This window comes from Botryllus schlosseri, chromosome 8, assembly GCF_051294905.1.
Source record: "Botryllus schlosseri isolate E-star chromosome 8, Bs_hap1, whole genome shotgun sequence".
Taxonomy (NCBI): domain Eukaryota; kingdom Metazoa; phylum Chordata; class Ascidiacea; order Stolidobranchia; family Styelidae; genus Botryllus; species Botryllus schlosseri.
In genome coordinates, this window is record NC_137243.1 from 19,538,166 (window position 1) to 19,557,823 (window position 19,658).

The window sequence follows — 19,658 nt, forward strand, 5'->3', positions numbered from 1 at the left end:
GTTTCAATTCGCTGTCGCAAATTCTGACAATAAATCGTATCAATTGTTGGATTCAATAGTAACGATATTGTGACATACTAACTCCACACGTAGTCGTTTCAATTACTCGTTACGAATTGCGATAATAAAGCATTTTGTATCGGGTGTTCAATGTATGAATAATGGAATCTTTAGCACCGGTTATCGCAAACGACGGATTTTAATAATTGTACTGGTTGTTGAATGTAATAATGCCGATATTGTTGTTTCATCTTTAGTCCTAATTATTGTAAACGATTGCATTTTAAAAGTATTTTCTGTTGTCTGCAATACAACGATTGTTTTGTATCAATCCGGAATAATTTCCCAATCAAGAACATTTCGCACATGTAAGTCTAGTTTTACAAATTGATGTTTTAATAACCATGCTCGTGAAAAGTTTGTTGCTGTCATAATAACCTTTACCAAAACACCGACTCTAATTACCGTGAATAATTTAATAATCAAGTCATGGTCGAGCAGTACAAAATATACGTCATATGTCAAATCACTGTGTCAATCCTTATGTTTACAGTATGATAACTTTCGATGTAACACCGGCGTTTGATCGTATGAAATGAATTCTTAATTACGTTGGTCAGACTTTCAAATGTCGTATATTCAAAACACATGTTAATCTCGAGTCGCGCGCCAAGTAGTAATTACTTCATCTTACAGTTGAATAAAAAATATGGGATATGGATACAACTGAGTTGGTATGTTTGTGGGTTGTAGTGATTACTCGCGTAGTCTTGTCTACTTTTCATACGGACACTTTTTGTTTTGGTTTGGTGAGGTACTACAACGGATTGACTTACCAAGGTTTTTGTATTTTACTCTTTTGTGCATGGCAAGATGTTAAAATGTTGAGTTGTCATAGTCATAGTATTTCTGAAACTCTATTTTACAAACGGAAACGGAGTCGTGAATAGAGTTGTCAGTTTCAAGGATTGTTTCAAAGTATAATCTTGAAATGTGACTGGATCAAAGTTGGTAGTCATGTTTGTCAATCTATTTCAATTCAGACTATGTCAAAGTCCATTTCATTCTGGATTATCTCAGTTTACCTGTAGTACATCTGGCGAACGGATTTAAAGTTGGCAAATTACCAAAATGATTGAATATTATCGGGTTAGAGATAGATGGTATTGATTCTATAAGTGTTAAAACAGCGGCGTGGAATGTGTGAATGATCCGGAAACGGAGTTGAAAGTTGGTCAAGTCAAGTAATATTCAGTTTCAAAAGGATTATACTCTTAAAAAGATTCGAGTTATACCAACAATTGACAATTTGTGGGTATTCAAGTCGCCGCCGTTGTGGTTCTGTTATTCCTTACCCTTGTGAGCGATCGTGGGATTGTACAATTATTTCACACCTATTTGAGTATGCGGTAACCGTACAAAGGATTAGGGTTAGGACGGAAATAAGTGACAATTTGTTGCTATTCAAGTTATCGACACTGGCGGTTCTGTTAGTCGTTACTTATTAAATCTTACCAGCGAAATCAAGTTCTGTGACAAACTGATTACTGAAATTTCACCGCGTGACACTAAGTCGTGAAAGATGACTATGTCTGAGCAGTGGCGTAGCAGCCACCTGGCGGTTCTGGCTCTGCGCCAGGGGCGGCAGGCTCCAAGGGGGCGGCAAAATGAGGCTTCACAGTGCACAGTGCACACCAATTCTTTAATTATGTATTATAGTGGTCCCCACCGTAAATACTATTTTATTCAAATCCAAATTTTTCGACGGCAATAACTCCGCTTCCACTGTTTGGAATTTAACAAAATTTGGTGAACACCGTTGCTATAGACAACCTAACACTTTCATGGGGTGAACAGAAAATTTTCAAATTTTTTGTTATTTATTTTTATATAATGAATAGAAACTTTCTTCTCCTGTAGCAATGCGGCTACTGGTTGGAATTGAACCAAATTTGGTGTGTAGGCTTAAATTAAGCAACCCAACAATTTTATCAAGTAGCCAGTGCGATTTGAGAAAAAAGTCATTTTTGAAGAGCCCTAGTGCACAGTGTACACTACACAGCCGGCTAAAAGCAGCGTAATTGGTAGTCCTATATACAGGGTTGCCATACCGTCCTTATTTCTAAGATTTGTCCTTATTTTGAAGGGCCACGTCTTAGAAAACTCGACTGTCCTTATTTCTAAGAAATGTCCATATTTTCGACTTGCGTCCTTATTTTGTCTTATTTTCAACCGCTACAAAACTTCGATCGTTTTCCTCTGGTATCTATGTTGCATGTTGCATAATATTCTAAAATTAAGCTTATTCGTCGAGATTTTATGACATCATAAATGAAAGGAACTCTCGTGACGTACACACCACAAGATTTGACTTCTAAATGGTGAGATAGCTAGGGCAGTGAGTTGGGGTACAGCAGTTTCGGCTGTACCAAGCTACCGCAGCGGACGTCATTTTAGCAGTAAACAAATGCCAGGTTACTGCTGTTTGGTCCACAGCAGAATAAGCTCAAGCTGTGGGGAAAGCCGCATTTATTGCGTAGTGAAAAAAGGCGCAGTGCAGTCGACACATTGGTTAAAAAGTGGTAAAGCTATAAATCATTGATAAATTTCTCCGAATTATATTGCACTTGCGTATATAGTTTTAGCTACAAAGAAGACTAAATCTGATTAGCCGAGTGAAATAAACAGGCGTAAAAACGTTTTTCGTGTCGATTATGAGAGAGAATTCAACGTTATCTAACGAAGATTGAAGGGCGAGTGTTTTGCACATAGCAATATCTGCAATTGTGGCATTAACCTGGAGGCCATAGGAGAGACCGCTACTTCAACTGACATTGATACCCCAAAACACAAGAAGTGTGTCATGATGATTAATTTAAGCCAGTCAATGAATAATTTTTCCACAAGTCGATCAGCACCAACGACCTCAGACTACAAGGCAGCAGGTGCAAAGGGTACCTAGGCATTCTATACTGTCAAACACCAGCAATCATTCCTCACCAACGATTACACATCGCAATTGTTCTAATCAATATTCTCCGATTCCAACATTGCAAAAAAGTTTTCTTCGGCCAGGACCAAGACGCCAAGCATTGTTACTGGAGTTGTTGCTCCATACGCTCAAAAACTTTGTGTGTGGGACCTTTTGCCATCTTGGTTGACGCCTTGTCTTAACGATGTGACGAAATTTGGTTTATCACTCCAGGGGGCAACACTAACGGTATTTTTTTTGGGGGGGGGCTGATGAAGTGCTGTTTTGGCCCTAAATAAAGGTAAACCTAGAACTGCGCTGTCGCGAGATCCATGAAGCACTTTCTAATAACAGGGAGTTGCTGAAGCAGATTGTTTCTGGTGAAAAGTATGGAATGTGATATGCCACGGCTCGTATAAATACAGTATGTGTACAAAAACGCTTTTTCATGCTAATTCAATTTTTCGACTGTCCTTATTTTTTGGTCCATGTCGATGGCAACCCTGCCTATATAGCTGGCGTCCCGGGAGCTAAAATTTAATCAGAGTGGTCTCAATCGAAAGCTAGTGTCGCGCTTATTTGGAATTTGGTAACATGACAATGGAACCACTCCTAACAATCGGAACACAATGACCAATCGACCATGATAATGGAAATTATATCGAGCGATTATTCGGAAAATTGTCGATTTTCAAACCAGGATTTAAATTGTATTTCCGGAATCAGGGCAACGATAGCTTTCGATTACGATCAGTATTGTTAAATTTGACCGCACGGAGGGCCTGGCCAACTATAGGATGACCATGACCAATTATGCTGCTTTTACCTGTCTCATCAGTAGTGTCTGGGTAGTGGGTATTCAAGTGTGACAACTAAGTTGCCCACCTATCCGTAGGTTAGTGATCTATACTTTGGGTTACGATTGAGGTTTGGCAAAATCGAGTACCTGAGTGATTCGATTCTGAATCACTTATTAATAATAATATGCTTCGAGTCGAGTCGAGTATTCCAGTATCCCTCTATATGAGGTCAAAACAGAATGCCATATGTCACAGTTAAAATATGTACCTTTTATCCCACCACAAAGAATATAATGCCTGTTATACATCACATTAAAGATACTTTGGTATTTTTTCGACCGTACTGATTTCATTGCATTTTGTGACAATGTTGAGGGGTGATCAGGACTTCTGAAATGTGGTATTTCCACTAAACTTAATAACTTTGCACTACATGTTTTGTATGCTGCGATACGGCCAATCAATGTTTCAAGGCTTCCACAGTGGAAAACAGTATCGAAACTATAATTATCGTTGATAAATTAACATCAATGGCGAGGAGCATATAATTTCAGTACTCGAAAAAAATCGTCTTTTACTACTCGACTTGAATCATCAGATTGGAGTACTCGAATCATTGTGCCCAGCCCTAGTTACGATTTGGTACAGCAGACCGAGATAGCTGTGAAGGTAAACCGGTCCTAGGAACTGTATAAGTTGGTTATAATTGTCAGATTGACAGATTGGGCTTAAATTTATACAAGTGTTAATTAAGACTCGAAAATGAAATACATTCGTTCGCTATTTCTTGTCTTCATTATTTTTGGCGTTATTAACGTTGAGACGGTGAGGCTGAGACGCGGCATAGTATTGGTAATATATTTTTGAAAAGATTGCTGGAACATGAATCTATGTAGAAATTTGCTGCGGTCTACTGAGGGGGGCGGCATTTTAAGCGAGAGCCAGGGGCGGCAGCACATGCTGCTACGCCAGTGTGTCTGAGGTGTTATCTTGTGGGTGATCGTAGGATTTTACAAATATTTCACACCTTTTTGAATTGTATGTGAACGCGGCTGTTGTCGGTATTCGAATCACCGTCTACGCCGGCTCTGTGGTAAACTAATTACCAAAATATTACCTTGCAAGTGATTCCTAGATTTAGCAAACTATTTCGCACCTTTTTTTCTGAAAGTACGACATGCCGCCCGCAGTCTATACCCGAAAATACGAATCATTGCCGCATCCATAAGACACAATAGCCGCATGCCACCCCCGCCATAAGAATAACGATATATTGATGTCGTAATCACCGTAAACGCTGGGAATAACTCGAATCGGTCATATATAATAATTTGGGATATACACAATAACTAAGTACCAATCACGTGACTATTTACTTGATACATATTCAACACCGGTCGAGAGATGCCTATACCCGAAAGGGCGATTCACGACCGCACCCATAAGAACACATGGTGAATCAGTAGAGACCCTGTAAGAATACATGACAGACGAATCACCGCCGCAGCCTATACCCGAAAGTACGACGTGCGAGAGATGCCTATACCTAAAAGTACGATGTGCCGACACGAGTTTTCAATACGATATGCGAGAGATGCCTATACCTGAAAGTACGACATGCGAGCGCACCCATAAGAACGCATTACGATGTGCGACCGAGAGGGGGGTCAAAAAGTACGATATGCCACCACGAGTTTTCCATACGATGTGCGACCGAGAGGGGGGTCAAAAAGTACGATATGCCACCACGAGTTTTCCATACGATGTGCGATCGCACCGTAAGAGCCCCAGGCAAATCACGACCGATCTATATAACTACTGACGCCTCCCATTAGGAATATTCTGCATTTTCACTTTTTGCTTACTAATAGAGCACTTGGAAGTAGTTTAACTGTTACGTAACAGATAAATTGATTGAGATATTATTATATGCCGCAAAATCACAAACGTCAAATGCCCAAATGATAAATAGCTATAATGTAACAGTTATAATTACGAGTTACCACTGTAGCAAGTAGTCGTTAATCTTAGTCAATGGGGAGCGTAAAATGGCTTCAATCATGGTTAGTCCCAGCGTCCGCCAGAATTACATTCCCTATAATAAGACAGGCAACGCATGCAGCCATCTAAATACAAATTTAGTTTACGAAACGACTCCCGAATTTTGGAGATATTATATTATTCTTGAAATTTTCTTCGCACTAGGTGCGATTCTATGCAACTTAATAATTCGATTTAATATAGTAGCGCCCTTTGCAATCTCAGTGCCAAAGACAACAGCAAAGTAAAATGATGCGGCCCATATCTAAATACCAGCTTGTAATCGTGTGCTCCTCACGGAATAAATTTGTTTTGGTACGCTTGGGCGATTCAGATATATTTCCACCATATCGACAATTCTGGTGGATGGTCAAGAAACAACATGCAGCGAAGGGGCTATTAAAAATTTGCCCGCTCTAATTGCATCATCATTTATGACTATCCCTACATTTTCGAAAAGACCCTCTCCATCTACTCTACCGGTGAATCTGATCACATGCGCTGGGAAAGCATTAATATTTAATTGTCATAAGTGAAACTATACTAATATTAATGACGAAATTCCTTTGTTAATCCGAAAATTTTCGCGCTTGGTGCGATTTCAGTGCGCATATAAGATAAGCTGATATGAAAAAAAATCGTCTGCAGTTTATCGCAAATTAATACGGAAAATTTGACATGAATATATGGCGTCCAGTTAGTTCATTACGACTATGCCCAGGAATGCGGTCGAGAAGGTTGTTGACCCCTGATCTAAATGCCATAGACATCGCGTATCAATCATTCCTAAAATTCCTAACAAGATTATGGGTGACCGTAAATTCCAATCAGTAAGTGCCGCCCGCTGTCCGCGTCTGCATAGCGTGCAGATGAATGACCTTCCCCACAATCCCGAATGCAACTATTCGTAACGTTTTTAGTAATAAATCGACATTTCTGTTGCAGATCCTGATGACATTACCCATGATTCTACGGTCGGTATCCAATAGAAAGAAAAAGGGGCAACTGAAAATACAATTCACATGGAAGTCAAAGAAATACAAAATAAACTCGGTTTTATGATAACATCGAATGCGTAGACAATATATCAAGCTTACGGCACGTAACCTAACGATGTGCGTCGATATATACGGTATCATCATGGCTGAAGTTTATGCATGTGTTATTCATAAGATCCGTAAGAGACTGAGGATTATGTACTTCAGTAAGATATTCAGCTATATATGATTAAGGCTGATTTGAAATCCTAGTATTCAGCATGCCAACAGTGAAGAAATAATATTCTGCATATTGAGCACAGGGGTATAAATACATAGGCGTGGTAGATTTGTCTCAGCGCATGGGGGCCAAAATGCAACATATATCATCTTCAAGTTTATGCTTCGTACGCAAGTTCTGGTGGGAAATATGAGATGCCTGTGGTTCTCAGCCGCCAGTCCGTGACAGGTTCCTTGCTAGATCGCCAAAATAGGGGGATTTTATATCTTAATTCCAAGATGCAAGATGCTGCGCGTTTGTCCAAGAATTAGCCTATCCATTTATATCAAGCTGCTCATCTTGAAGTTATTGCCGATTATGGATGTATATCACAGGAGAAATGAGACGGACTTTTAGCATTCCCGTGGCCACTCACTGGCCACGGATTTTTTTTGTGTCCGGCCGCAAATATTCCGTGGCCGGCCATGTAAAGTGCTATTCCATGGCCGGCCTCAGTGAATTTCATAGCCGGTCATTAAATTTCGCTGTGGCCGACCAAGAAACTTCCTTGGCCGGCCACGGAAAACTGGTTTTCAAAAAAACTTGAAATATAGTTACCGGCCGTAATATACCAAGTACCAACTTCATATTGAATATCAGTACTGTTCTTGACCCAATCGTGGCATAATGTGTGATAAATTATATTTTATTATGGGCGTACAGTCCGTAGAACTAGGTGAGAGCGAGAGTTCAGCTCCGTTTATTAGCATTTTCGCCCGAAATACCAGAAGAATAGCGATACAATGAAACGATAGGAAGAAGTCGAAGCGATCTGGCAGAGTCTCCATAATATCAATTAAAACATGCAAAATGACGTAAAGAATATATTAAAGGGGGATACTCCCTAAATGAAACAGAAACAATGGTATAGAAAGCTAGAAGCAATGAAGACAGTATCAAAACATGGTAACTGCTAAGTGTTGATTTGGATGATTTTTTATATGGAAATAGACCCGAATATTCGGCTGACACTCGTGATCAACTGTATAGAATAGGAAAGAACAATGTAAACCAAATATATGTCCGAAAATCTCCATAACTTCACCAGAATCTGTGAAATTCACATGACATTCTGTGGCCGGCCACAGAACTGCTCGGAGCTCGCTGTGGCCGGTGCTTCCCCCGTACGGAGCGCATGCGTTTAGTGGGATTGGTGAGATAGTGAGATTACGTCATCGCAAGGGTAGTAAACAACATGCGCTCAGCCGTGACTTTCACGTATCGATGATCATCACCTGCACAGTTGGGATTGTTGGGAATATTCACAAATGTTTATTGAGCCTGACAATATTGTCGCTTTGGTGTTTGAGCTTGGGGGTTCATTCGTTTAGAGAAGTATGCCCCGTTTCAAAAAAATGGGTGAAATCTCAAGCCTTAGTCATAAAAATGTTGTTATTTTAGGTGTTCTGGCTGCTTTTATGTCTTCCTCCGTTGGATTCTGAATATTGATGTGTACAATGCCGAGTATGCAAAGACTCCGCATACTTAACATATCTCCAAGTTCATATCACAGAACAATATCAAGCCAACTTGTGTTCCGGGCTACCTTGTTATAGTAGTCTGAATTGGTGTGCTTGTACGTACAGTTCTATACACAGCGGCAATTAGATTCTCGTCTTCTATATTATTCATTTTGTTTTCCAACTGAAAATAGCATAAAATCGCATGGTTAATCACTGCAACTTCAGAAAGTGCGATGTCCGATCACTACAGACCTGCCAACGCTGCTGAGCGGATGGAAAATACGCGTGAAAGCGAACGCGTGCGCGTTCTCACACTCTTGCTCTTTCTGCTCCTCATTTTTTCCTCGTCCCTCTTCTCTCTCGCACGCATCCGTTTGAGAAGAGAAATAAGGAGAAAAAGAGACGGACGCGTTTACGGATCGTCTATTCCAGGCTTAAGATGTGCAATGTGCATTGTGCAGTTGCAAATTGTTGTATAGTTGGTAATATTTTGTAAATATGCATACCTGCGAATAAATAATATGAGGCTGGTAGTATCCTTCATTTCCAACCATATTTATCGTTTATGATAAGTCTGCGATGCGAGGTTATAGGCTACATATATATTTGATCATGTAGTTTAAGGATGTGGATGTGGAGGCAGTATATTATTTTTCGTGAATTGCCCTGATTCATTTATGAATAATACAATACTGTACTGGGAATTTGCCCTAATTCACTGAAGATTTGTTCGATTTACGCTTAAGTAGACTCGACTATACCTTCTTGAATACATATGTTTAATCGAGATACTTGATCGGTCAATATGTGGTCATTTTACCTGTTCTCTCGTTCTCAGTACTAAATCCCGTAATTATATAGTACCCGAACGAAACAATTAGAGAATCAAAGAACCAAGAATGTGCGGAATATACTCTTTAAGTTCAGGAAAAGCTGTAAAATTAACATAACATTCTGTGGCCGGCTCGCAGCTCGCGTCTGATATCTCTTTCCAACGGTATAGATAGGACAGTGCTCTTCAACCTTTGTCGGCGAGGTACGCACCCTTTTAACGTCTATTCAAAACTCGTACACCCCTGACCACATAATACACCATATTCAATTAATAAGCCAAATTCAGGGGGGGTTCAATCATTTTGCTATACGCTGCGGCATTTCGATTGCATATATAGCATACGCCCGCATTCCAGCGGTGAGTCGTCATGGCCCATCTGGACGATAAATACTTTTACTCATGTTAAATCGACTACCAGAATCTCCGCACCGTGGAGAGCCCTTGTTGTGTTCTTTGCCATCACTGATTTCTTGAGATATACCTTGCTCATAAAGTATTTTAATTGTAGAAGAACATTCCCGTAGGCTTACTATATATCCTCCAAAATCGCTAATATAAATGTTAGGAAGAGTTGTCGGGATTCAGTTACCATAGTCTTGCGGAGCGCGACAATTTTCTCAACCTCGTGAATGAACTTTGTAGAGAATATTGATAGTTTCACATACTACTGCCAAAAATATCTATCCATTCTCTGTCCATGTGATGAGATTAATCAGTAGATCTGATAGAGGGGGCGTCGTCGAAAATGTTGGGCCCAAAATTAATGATGAATCATCTTCCGGTTTATATTATTCACTTTGTTCCATATTGTTTTTTCTTGACCTTCCGTAAGGATTGTGGGTATAGTCAAAATATATCATAAATTGCCCAAGCGTACCAGGAAAACCTTAATTTGAGAGACGCACTGGCATTTCTTTGAGGCACATAATTTTCCTCTAGGTTCGCATTTGTATGATGGGCCTTACATTGTAAGCACACTATTATATATACATATTGAAAAGCGAAAATCCAAGTCTCCCTGAATCGAGCTAAGTGTGAAGATAATTTGAATTGAAGTTGAAAGTTGAATTCAAATCCCTTTGAGATTTGGGAACCAATTAGTTAATTCAAATTGCACGTTGACAGTAGCTAACACATGCTATTTGATTACGTGTAAACGGCCGTATAATTATTGTTTTACGGCTGCATGTGGCCCTATGTCCGCAGGTTGGCCCACCCTGACCAAATCGAAACAAGGACGAGCAAGGCTTCAAAGTATAGGAAATTCTAAATTCTAATCAGGGCTCGAGGTTACCGGATCATCATCGAAAACAGTGGTTGTCAAACACGACCCGCGACACCTCCTGACTACGCCACTTCATAACTATGTCCACTGCGCTTACAATAAGCATCTCGCAGAATTGTGTCGATGAATCTATGGATATTTCCATGCTGTAGCAGCACTTGAACTTGACACCAGAGTTGGATCAATTGTAATTTGTAATTGAGCTGAATGTAATTAATTACATTTTTCAATGTAATTGTAATGTAATTGTAATTGAAGTATTTTTATTTTGTGTAATTGTAATTGTAATTTTACAAAAATTTTGCTCAATTACAATTTCAATTACATTAAATTGCTATTGAGACCTGACAAGCACAACATAAAATAATTGACTTATAATCAGGGTTGCCATACCGTCCTTATTTCTAAGATTTGTCCTTATTTTGAAGGGTCACGTCTTAGAAAACTCAACTGTCCTTATTCCTAAGAAATGTCCTTATTTTAGACTTGCGTCCTTATTTTGTCTTATTTTTAGCCGCTACAGAACTTCGATCGTTTTCCTCTGGTATATATGTGTTGCATAATATTCTAAAATTATGCTTTTTCGTCGAGATTTAATGACATCATAAATGAAACGAACTCTCGTGACGTACACACCCCACCACCACATGTGGTGCATATAATATGCATATGATAATATAATATGCATATAATAATTGTATGAGCTATATTCTGGATCAAATCATGGTTGTTATAATACCCATCGGGTAAGGCCTACGGGCTCACACTATTTGGTTCGAGCTCGATGTACACATCTCGAATTCACCTCTGCGATTGGAAATACGGTGAAGTTAGTTGTATTGGGTTTTGTTTAATTGCTTTGTGTGACTACTAAATCAACTTAGAGTGTGGTAGAGATCTTTTCCCACACCAAAATTTGGTACTGAACCAAGGTCTTAACTTGAACATGAATGTTGGTCAGAACACTAAGCATTATCATCATTTATGATATGATGAAGAAATATTCTAACGATTAAATTTGTAGCTCTCAAATATTGTAGCTCTCAAGTATATTCAGTTGAAGATTTTGGCCAAAAAGCATCTTTAATGTAAATTTTTTTAGGATTCCAGGGATTCACTGATTAAATTGTTAGGTTGCCTAAAAAACGCTGCACAACAAATTTGGCTCAATTTCAACAAGTAGAAGCGGCCGCAGAGCTTATTTAAATTTTTGAATAAATTATAAAAAAAAAATTTCAAATTTTATTGTCAACCCCATGAAATTGTTTAGTTGCCTAAAAGAACGACGCATAACCATTCCTGCATTTCTGCTAGCGCCCAAACAGTAGAAGCGAAGTTATTGCAGTTGAAACATGTGTATATGCAAAAATAGCCTGGACGGGGAGTAATCCCAGAATTATTGATGAAAAACTCAAATAACTTCGCTTGTACCGGTTGGAATATATGGAACTATTGTTCTACTGTATAATCGTATTTCCTTACTGCACCATCCACTGCGAGGCCATTTTTCTTCAGCGTCCCCATACCGCCCCCTGAGCCCAGCGCCCCCCATATCGCCCGCGGGCATTTCCGCCCCCGTCAAAATCCAAATCGCCCCCCCGGGGGCGCTGGGGATAAGGTTAAGAACCACTGGTTTAAATGAACAGGCGTAAAAACGTTTATCGTGACGATTATGAGAGAGAATCCAAAGGTATCTAACGAAGCTTGAAGGGCGAGTGTTTCGCACATAGCAATATCTGCAATTGTGACATTAACCTGAAGGCCATAGGAAAGACCGCTATTTCATCTCACATTGATGCCCCAAAACACAAAAGGTGTGCCATGATGATTAATTTGAGCCAGTCGATGAATAATAATTTCTCCACAAGTCGATCAGCACCAACGACCACAGACTACAAGGCAGCTGCTGCAGAGGGTACCTGGGCATTCCATACTGTCAAACACCAGCAATCATTCCCCACCGACGATTGCACATCGCAATTGTCCAAAGCAATATTCCCCGATTCCAACATTGCAAGTAAGTTTTCTTCTGCCAGGACCAAGACCAGAAGCATTGTTACTGGAGTTTTTGATCCATACGCTCAAAAATGAATTGGTCTAAGCTTGGTGTACGGCCTTATTCCGCCTTGGTTTACGCCTCTAACGAGGTGAAGAAGTTTGGTTTATCACGCTAAGGGTGGGTGTGGGGGGGGGGGGCTGATGAAGTGCTGTATCGGCCCTGAGTAAACCTAGACCTAAGCTGTCGTGACATCCATGAAGCACTTTTAATAACAAGGTGTTGCTGAAGCAGATTGTTTCTGGTGAAAAGTATGCAATGTGATATGCCACGGCTCGTATAAATACAAAGTATGTACATGTACAAAAACGCTTTTTCATGCTAATCTAATTTTTCGACTGTCCTTATTTTTGGATCCATGTCGATGGCAACCCTGCTTATAATGCATTCTCTTTAAATGTCGACAAGGAATTTGGTGGATCCATTCGCGGAAGCCCTTGACTGCGCCCTTGCGGGCGAAGTTTTTTTATTTTTACCGCTATGCTGGCCTCGGCTGCCATTGTATACAATTATTAGATTACTAACCAACGCATGGATTCGCAACACGTGACTCACGATTGAATACGCCGAGAAGCGAACTGCTGAGCCGGCTAAAAGCAGCAGAATTGATAGTCCCATAGCTGGCGATCCAAGCGTCGAAATTTGATATGTGTGGTCCTAATCGAAAGCTAGTGTCGCACTGATTCCGCAATAAAAGTATATTTCCAGGCAATGGTACCATCCCAAAATAGTCGTGAAAGTCTGGGAATCGGCAATGTTCTGAACAATCGCTGGGCGTCAATGGTCATTGTTGTGGTCATGCTGCTGCGGCGCTCTCACTTTTCAGAACAGTCGGCCTTAAACGGCTATTTTGGAGCAGTTACATTGCCCTGACGAGATTTTAATTTGTATTTTCGGAATTAGTGCATCAATAGCTTACGATAAAGACCAGATGCATCAAATTTGGACGCTTGGATCGCCAGCTCTAGGACTACAAAGTTTGCTGCTTTTAGCCGGCTCTGCAGTACGTTTGTCGGTGCATTCATCCGTGACTCACATCTTGCTCATCTATCCGTGGGTTGGCAATCTACAATACGATTTCAGATTACGATGCTGCATCGTTACTTCGTCTGGCTAAGCAACCAGACCACTGGATATTATATAACGTCTTATCTGACAAAGCACGGTTTTGTTTTTACTCCTCAGCCTAATTCCTACGTCCCTCGATAAAAATAATATTATTTCTTTAATTATATACTTTATACGCAAATCCAACGCGTGCATATATTATAATACTTTTTTCAACGACATACTGCATACTGGAATAGTTCGAAAACGTTTTTTTATTTATTAATTAACGGGTATTTGCGTATCATGAATGAAACATGAATACTTGAATTGTTGTTAATTACGACGCTACGGTTGTCAAGGAGCACGGTTGAATTTATTATTATTCAATTACATGTTCAACAGCAGCAATTGTAATTGTAATTGTAATGTAATTGAAGCATGCAAGGAGTAATTGTAATTGTAATTGTAATTTGATATTTTTAGCATGGAGTAATTGTAATGTAATTGAAACATGCATGAAAGTAATTGTAATTGTAATTGAACTGAAATAGTGCAATTGATCCAACTCTGCTCGACACACTGCAGTTTGGCTGCATATGTGAAAAAGGCAACGATATGGCATAACCTACCGGTACTATTGGTAAAACGTGGGGCTTTGTTCCCAGAAATTCGATTTTGATCAGGTTTCCGATCCCATATAATTTGTATGTATATGTATACTATATATATATCCTAGGGATGGTGTGAACCTCTGAAAGGTTCAGGTTCGTGTGAACGCGAACCTTTTTGAAAGGTTCTGTCTGAACACGAACGTGAACCTCATGACGTCACGTGACGTCATATTGCTAATTCCAACCCTATATAAATGTACATGTACGCACACGATACCTAGCGACGACTCGGGCCACATAATCCCACAATGCGGAAGTACATACTGGCGTTTAAAACGTCGCTGAATGTATCAACTGAGGCGATCAAATGATATAATACTTCCATAAAATCAATATTATCCGTCGCTTTGCCAACAACTTCGACGAGGACTTATTAGGGAATATAAGAAACACCTTAACGGTCTTGGCCAGACCGGACAATGTATTCGGCGTTTGAGTATTGCTACATTGATTTTGAGCAGAGTGTAAAACAGGGTTTCTATGCTTGCTACCGATATTATCCCAATAATAAGTTATTCAGCAGTAGCCAAAATCCCCAATAAACGTATGAAGTCAAGATTGATTGGTTGAATAAGCATTGTTCGCTGACTACTATAAGTGTATTTCGCTCGTGACGTTGTGTGATTGCGAGTCGTGCTCACAGCAGAGAGTCGCTAAATATTCACAATCGGAAAGCTGGATATTTGGAGCAAACTTTTGTAACAAAGCAAGTAAAATCTTTGAGACTGTCAAGGTGCATACTCGTTTTGTGTTGATTTTTTCTGCTGCCAGCGCCATGCATAGACGGACCGGCCCGCAGTTGAAATGCAATAAATTCGTACCAAAGATGTCATAATAAAGTAAAAATTGTAATATATTAAAAAGGTTCACAGTGCAGAACCTATCAAGGTTCTGTTGTGAACGCGAACATCTGAATTTCCGAGGTTCACACACAGAACGCGAACGTGAACCTCACGTTCACACCATCCCTAATATATCCATCTAGGTGCTGTCCTTCCAGGTTAAAACAAATCATGTACGAATGAAATGGATGTCGCCGTCACTGTCGATGCCGTGTATTGTATGCCAGAGGATACTTGATAACTTTGGTGCAAGGATCGATTTGTATCGCCTGTCATTGTTAGATCAAGCTGCTAACCAGTGTGTTGGGCACAGGACGTAAATTTGCCTACTATCAAATTACTGTTATAATTAATAGATGACTCCAGACAATTTGCGTCATTTAATGCAGCACCATCGATGGATGAAAAATGCCTATGACAAGCCTGCGTATTGATCAGGGCCGTAACAGCACTTCGTCAGGCCCCCCAAAAACTTTGGTCTTGGGCCCCCCATAGGGTTATAGACCGAACTTCGGGGGGGGGGGGGGCTTTGCCCCCCAGACCCCCCTTCGGCGATACTCTGTTTACCGCTATTTTTTGTATTCGTTACGTGTTTGTTTGGTGAATTAGCTTTTGTCGCCTAAGCGCGCGAAGCGCGGGAAATTTCTAGAATTCATGATTGAATCGGTCAGTATGATCGGGAATTGTATATATATTGTTATCAATTTTTATCTTCTCTCTGCTCACGTAATCAGATTTGCTGGTAGAGCTGAGTGAGGTGTGTTTGAAAAGGTAGGACCACTCAATAATAATTAAACATATTCGGGCGCATCCGTTGGCAGGAACGAAACAGCACCTCGTCAGGCCCCCAAAAACGTGGGTCTTGGGCTCCCATAGGGTGATGAAACGACCCACCCATCACGTTGTTCGCGTTTGTCACGAAATCATCTGTCCTGAATTGTGAGCCAGCGCGAGGTGCGAAAATTTTCGATAATTTATGATAAAATCGGTTAATCAGATCAGCGATTGCGTATATATTATGCTATCAATTTATTGTCCTTTCTACTCACGAAATTAGATTTACAGGTAGAGCTGAGTGAAGTGTCTTGAAAACAGGAGGGCCCTTAAATAATAATTAAACATCTTCGGGCGGGCGGACCCGTTGATATGACTTCGTTACATGATGTTATTTCGTGACTTCCAGTCTGCTATATCAAAAAATATAGCATTGCCCAAACGTAGGCTTCTAAACTAAAAGACGCACACGATTTCAAATTGGTATTTCTTCACTGGCATAAAAATTTTCCCAGCGGGATGGTATTTGTCTTGTGAGGTTCAGATTGCAAAGACAGGAACATTCGGCGCCAGTCATTTAGGCGCCTATGGACAATTAAACCAATATGTATTTTGTGTATCTAACGAAGTCTTCGGTTAGCATAAGGGCATAGACCTTTTCGGTCAAGGTTTTCTCGCTGCCGATCGTTCTGGCACACTTCTTGGAGTCGCATGTTATATGGCCTAAAACTGGAATGTATGTCTTGGTGGGTCGTGGCGTGGTAATAGCCCAATACCTAATATTATAAATTAATGGGTAATTGAATTTGCGCGCAGCGCGAAAATTTTTTGTAAAAATTGCATAAATGTTCAAAAAATACTCTATGATTTATGCTAATTCACGAAATAATTTTGGGCCCCCTTCGAGCTCGCCCCCCCCCCAATTGGGGGGTTTGGGGTGCGGCAGTTACGGTGCTGGTATTGATCAATAGTCCTAATATATTTGTGGTTGATGCAAAGCACTATAATGGACGATTGGAGCTTGTCTGTGTCATCAAGATTGTTCCCTGAACATTGATTGGAGAAACATTCCTCAACATCTGAATGCGGTGCAAATACTTATCGCCGTGTGAAGTGCATCTGATCTCTCCTGCCTCTGGTTGTTTTCTGTGAAAAGCATGTATTCGACACATTGCATCAACTACTTGTATATGAATGATTGTAATCATATCTTCAACTGCTTTCGATTTTGTGAAATTGGTAATGGAATAAAAGAACTTTTTGAAGCAAAATCTGATGGTTTCTTTATGTAGAAAAGGAAGGATGGGTAGGGAGTCAGATTATCTACGTTAGCACCACTAATGGGCTTGGGCGATGGAGATACGAAGAAACATGCAAGGTTATCGAGTCTGCACCATGGTTTTATCGCTCCACGCAACCCCAGTGCGTTGAGCGCCTGGCGTGGAAGCTTTGGCACCAGTTTTAATGTAAAGTGGTTGTTTATCTGACCGAGCAATAAGATGTACGCTCTAACATTACTCTATCAATTATCTAGGAAGTACAAGGAAGCCATGTTTCGGTGATAGTTTACAGCAGTGGTTCCCAACCTTTTTCGGTGACAGGGCCAAATTTAGAATTTCAGAGTACGGTCGGGGCCGCACGAATACCAGGGCAATGAAAGCAACCCAAAATAGTCACCAAAATATGAAAATTCGCATTGTTCCGATCATTCGCCTGACGCCATTGGCCATTGTGTTGCCGCGCTCCCGTTGTTCAGAACAATCAACCTTTGCTGGCTATCTCGGAGTAGTATTATTGCCCTGGCGAGATTTCAATTCGTCTTTTTGGAATCAGTGCGACACCTCCTTTCGATAAACACCGTCATATCACATTATTCGGACGCTTGGGTCACGAGCTATAGGACTACCAATTATGCTGTTTTTTGCCGGCTAAGCAGTACGCCTCTCGGCGTATTTAATCGTGAGTCACTTGTTGCATATCTATCCGTAATTAGTTATCAATACCCAGGCCCGTAACAGCACTTCGTCAGCCCCCCCCCAAACGTTGCTCTTGGCCCCCTCAGGCTAGATGGCTGCTTACCGCTATTCATCATCTAAATCGGGTGTCCGTTATAGGCAGCTTCTCTCGACTAATCGCGCGAAGCGCGAAAAATTTCTATTATTCATTATTGAATCGGGAATTTAAAATATATTGGTATCAATTTTTATCCTCTCTCTCCTCACGTAATCAGATTGACCGGTCGAGCCGAGAGAGTCGTGTTTGAAAAGGTAGGACCACTCAATAATATTTAAACATCTTCGGGCGTATACCCGTTGGCAGGAACGAAACAGCACTTTGTCAGGCCCCTCAAAACACTTAGGTCTTGAGCTCCCATAGGGTGATAAACCGACCCCCGTCCCGTTGTTCGCTTCTGCCACGAAATCAGGATCACCGTTTAGTGAGCCAGCGTGGAGCGCGAAAATTTTCGACAATTCAAAATAAAATAGGTCAATAAGATCGGGAATTGCATATATATTGCTATCAATTACTTGTCCTGTCTGCTCACGTAATTAGATTTACCGGTAGCGCTGAGTGAGGTGTTTTGGAAACTGTAGCGCCCGTAAATAATAATTAAACATATTCGGACGGGTGGACCCGTTGGTACGACATCGTTACATGATGTTATTTCGTAACCTCCCGTCTGCTATATCAAAAAATATAGAACCGCCCAAACGTACTAAACTAAAAGATGCACACGATTTCAAATTGGTAGCTCTTCACTGGCATATAATTCTTCCCTGCGGGATGGTAGCCTATTTGTCTCGTGAGGTTCAGATTGCCAAGACAGGAATATTCGGCACCAGTCATTTAGGAGCCTATGGTCAATTATACCTATATGTATTTTGTGTATACATAACGAAGTTTCCGGTCAGCGTAAGGGCAGTCCTTTTCGGCCAAAGTTTTCTCGCTGTCGATCGTTCTGGCACAGTTCTTGGAGTCGCATGTTATATGGCCTAAAACTTTATATGTCTTCGTGCGTCGTGACGTGGTAATGGCCAACGCCGATATGCCCACTTCTAAAAATCTTGCGTATTTTATCTTGGTGGAAGTGTATCCAATAATGAAGCTACTTGGAAACTTGAAATCGCGCGCAGCGCGAAAAATTTTTGAAAAAGTTGCATAAAATTTCACAAAATACTCTACAATTCATGCTAATTCACTAAATAATTTTGGGCCCCCTGCGAGCTCGTTCCCGCCAATTGGGGGACTTGGGACGTGGCAGTTACGGTCCTGTCAATACCTATATCTATATCTATATCTATAGGTACTGCTCGTTCAACTGGAAAGTTAGGGCACATTGCATTGAAACAGCAGTGACGTAATCTTAGCAGTCTACTCACAACTTTCCTGCAATCCTAATTGAAAACTCCAGACTCCAAGCCAAGCAAGAGTATTTTATAAAAAAAAAAATTTTCATAAATCGAGTTCTCAATATTTTTGTGGGGGCCGCATGCGGCCCTCGGGGCCGCGGTTGGGAATCACTGGTTTACAGCGTACCGCCCCAGGGTAATTTCTCAATAGCCAGGGGGAATTAAATTCATTTCTACAGCAAACACAGAAGGTAAACATGTGTA